Source organism: Vombatus ursinus, unplaced genomic scaffold (genome assembly GCF_900497805.2).
Source record: "Vombatus ursinus unplaced genomic scaffold, bare-nosed wombat genome assembly UNPS02014821.1, whole genome shotgun sequence".
Classification (NCBI taxonomy): Eukaryota; Metazoa; Chordata; class Mammalia; order Diprotodontia; family Vombatidae; genus Vombatus; species Vombatus ursinus.
In genome coordinates, this window is record NW_020954599.1 from 35177768 (window position 1) to 35181443 (window position 3676).

The 3676-nt window shown below is 39.4% G+C and overlaps 1 pseudogene; it reads left to right on the top strand.

The window, feature by feature from the left end:
• Positions 1-2944: 2944 nt before the first annotated feature.
• LOC114024352 lies at positions 2945-3320 on the top strand (annotated as a pseudogene).
• The last annotated feature ends 356 nt before the right edge of the window (positions 3321-3676 follow it).

Consider the following 3676-nt stretch of genomic DNA (forward strand, 5'->3'; position numbering starts at 1 on the left):
GAAGGAAAGAAACTTGCACTGGAACTCAGGTGTTATAATGTTCTTTACCTGACACTACACTGATGTAACTAGTCCCTATATTTGTTTAATTGACAGATTTATATATGATATTATTTGAGGAGTACCTGGAGTATTCCTCCCCACCCCATTAGCTCTCCCTAGCCACAATTCTTAAAATATCTCTAAATGCTCATTTAAATAAATTAAACTGAATCATCCCTTTGAGATGTCACTGAAATTCCCTGATCAAGACCAAATAGAACTCTAACGTGAAGGGAATCTCAGAAGCCAGTAAGGTGGCACAATGAAAAATCATTGGACCTAAAGTCAGGAAGACCTGAGTTCAAAGGCACACTGATAAATCAGAAGGGGATTTGCTTAGTTTCCTTGGGGAGCAGACTACTATTACTTACTTCCCTGACCTAGAATGGAGCAGAAACAGCAGTTTATTTTCACTGGATACCAGTCATATGGCTGACTTCACTTTGGTTTGGAATAATACTAGAATAATGCTCCACCATAACCATTAGCTTATAATAAGCTTTATATATTTATATGTGCATGTATAATGTATGTGTATGTAATATATATGTGCATATATAATATATATGTGTGTAGATAGGTACATAGACAGATAGACAGATAGACAGATAGATAGATAGATAGATAGATAGATAGATAGATAGATAGATAGATAGATAGATAGATAGATATCCATGTGGAACAGTGAATAGAGCACTGGGCCTGAAGTCAAGAAGACCTGACTTCAAATCCAACTTGAGACATTTACTAGTTCTATGATCCTGAGCAAGCCACTTAACCACTTTCTGCCTCAGTTTTCTCCACTGTTGAATGGTGATAATAATAGCACCTACCTCAGAGAGTTGTTGTGAGGATCAAATGAGACATTTGTACGGTGCTTCACACAATGCCTGGCATGTAGTAGGCACTTAAAAAAATACTTGTTCCTTTCCTCTTCCTCTTGCTCCCCATTAAATCTAACCCTCTCTTATTACAGATGAGGAAACTGAGGACCAGAAGAGTTAAGTGAAGAGGTCATGCCTGTACAGTAAGCATTCGACATGCAATTTGAATTCAGGTCCTCCCACTCAATAGCTAGTGTTCTTTTCTCTACTACCACTAACATATTCAAACATTATCACTCCCAAGCATAAATTGGCTTGTTAGGTTAGGTAGGCAGGGCAATAAGACCTAGGACAGGAAAATTTTGAGGGTGAGAGATGGTTAGGGAGGTCTTTTGTGTGCTTATATGTTTATATATCATTCCTAACCTCATCCTCCTCACAAATGTCTCAAAGTCAGGAATTATTTTGGATTTTGTTTTTGCATCTCTAGCATCTAGTTTAGAGTATTACATATACTCGGTGAATAAGAAATATTTGGTGGATTGGATTATAGAGCTAGAAGACACCTGAAGGGCCATTTAAAACAACTTCCTCATTTTATAGATGGGGAAACTGAGGCCTAAGGAGGTTAAATGACTTGCCCAAGGTCCTAAAAAGTAAGCATTAGAATTGGGATTTGTAGCTGGCTCCTTGGACTCTAGATCAGCAGTTATTAATCTGGGACCCATGGTTCACAGACAGATTTCAGAGAGCCCATGAATTTGGATGAGGAAAAAATTATATCCTAATTTCAGTGTAATTAATTTCCTTTGGAATTCCATGTATTTTATTTCATGCATTTAAAAACATAACTCTGAGAAAATACCAATAAGTTTCACCAGACTGCTGCCAAAGGGGTTTATGACACATTGAAAGGCCAAGAATCTCGGTTCGAGAGCCAGGGTTCCACTGGACCATACTGCCTTCCCAAGATGGGCTCCATGAGGGATGACATATATACATACATATATTATATATATGAAACAGCATCAGGTAATACACACACACACAGATACACAAATTCCAATTATTTCTACCTCTAGAAAAGGAAATCCTTGTCTACAAAATGTGTCACTGAGATGCAAATCCTTCATGAATACAGGTCTTACACTACCAGGGGAGAAAAACAAACAAACAAACAAAACTTTTTGCAGGCTTTTACTCCAAGCAGTTATTTTTTTCAATTCGTGAGGATTTTATTAATATAGTAGTTCTCAAGGTGTATTCTGGGGAAGCCTAGGGTTACCCAAGACCCTTTCAAGGGTCTGTGAGGTCAAAATAATTTTCATAAAAATACTAAAATATTTTAATTTCAAATAAATTTCAATAGATATAGCCCACAGAAACCAAAGCCCTTTGTGGGGGAGGGTCCTCAATAATTTTTAAGACTGCAAAGGGGTCCTGAGACCAAAAAGTTTGAGAACTGGTGCATTAATATACTCCTTTCGCTGTTAGTTTGGGCACTTCATTATCCCACTATTCTGATCACAATATCATCCCCTTTGACAGTTGAAGCAACATCTATGTGATTGTATAATGCCAGTGGTACCTCTTTTTTGGTGCAATTGACATGATGGAGCAAACTATATTTTTCAGTTCTTCAGTGGGTTCATAAGTTCATCAAAGTGGGTGTATTTGAACAGAAATCAACCCCTCCTCATGTTTATCCAGATAATCCCATATTTCCTCTATAGGGGCTCTATCCAAGATGTTGAAAGTTTTTATCTTGATCTTTTAACATTATAGGGGTACCGGTGCAGCTTTGGTATTATCTATCTATTACTGATCATTCTTGTTATACCATTCATCCACCTCCTCTTATAATCATATATTCCATGGATTATATCTTTTATACTACTTTCTGCACCTGTCATCAATAGACAACTTATATGTTCCATTGGTATCTATATGTCAAGAGATCCAAAAGAAGGGACTTTTGCTATATGAAATAGAATAGTGTATTAGAAAGAGTGATGGGGGTGGCTGAGGTGACCCCAGGAGGCAAGGATGAGGCTGAGGCCTCAGAGGCGGTAGCAACAATGGGTGCACACCTGACTCAGCGCTCCTTGGGGGACGCGGAGGTGGAGCCCGACCTGTTGCATATGCCCACCTTTCCCCCCGGATTATGGCTTCCAGGGACACAAGGAGCGAGTGATGGTGGCCACACAGCAGGAAATGAATGATGCACAGCTGCTATTACAACAGCGGGATTACTGTGCACATCATCTCATCCACCTACTCAAGTGTAAGCAGGACGGCTTTCCCAACTTCCTGGCCTGTGGCCATGAGAAGCACATCTGGGACCTCTGTGAGCACGAGGACTATGTAGGCCGAATGAAAGAGTTTGAGCAGGAATGGCGTCTGCTGGCACGACAGAAGTGGTGGGCAGAGAGTGAAGCTTCAGAGCCAAAATAGTCACAATTATACTGAAAGCCCAGCTCTATCTCCATAACCATGTACCAGCTGGATAAATAAACACTGTTTTGACCTTCCAGGCACCGCCCCCCCAAAAAAGAAAGAATGATGAAGTCAGTGTCACAGGACCTCAGTTCAAATAATCTGTGTCTTACTACCTGTGTAATTTTGGACAAATCATTTGGGGCTCAGGTTCTTCTAAAAATATCAGTTAATTAGAATAAGAGAACTCTAAAGTATATTCAAGCTCTAAATGTGACGTTATGCAGGGATGATATTTTGTGTATGTATGCATACATACACACGTATGCAAGGGCGTAGATAAGAGTTAAACAGAATAAGAAGGTATGGATAGG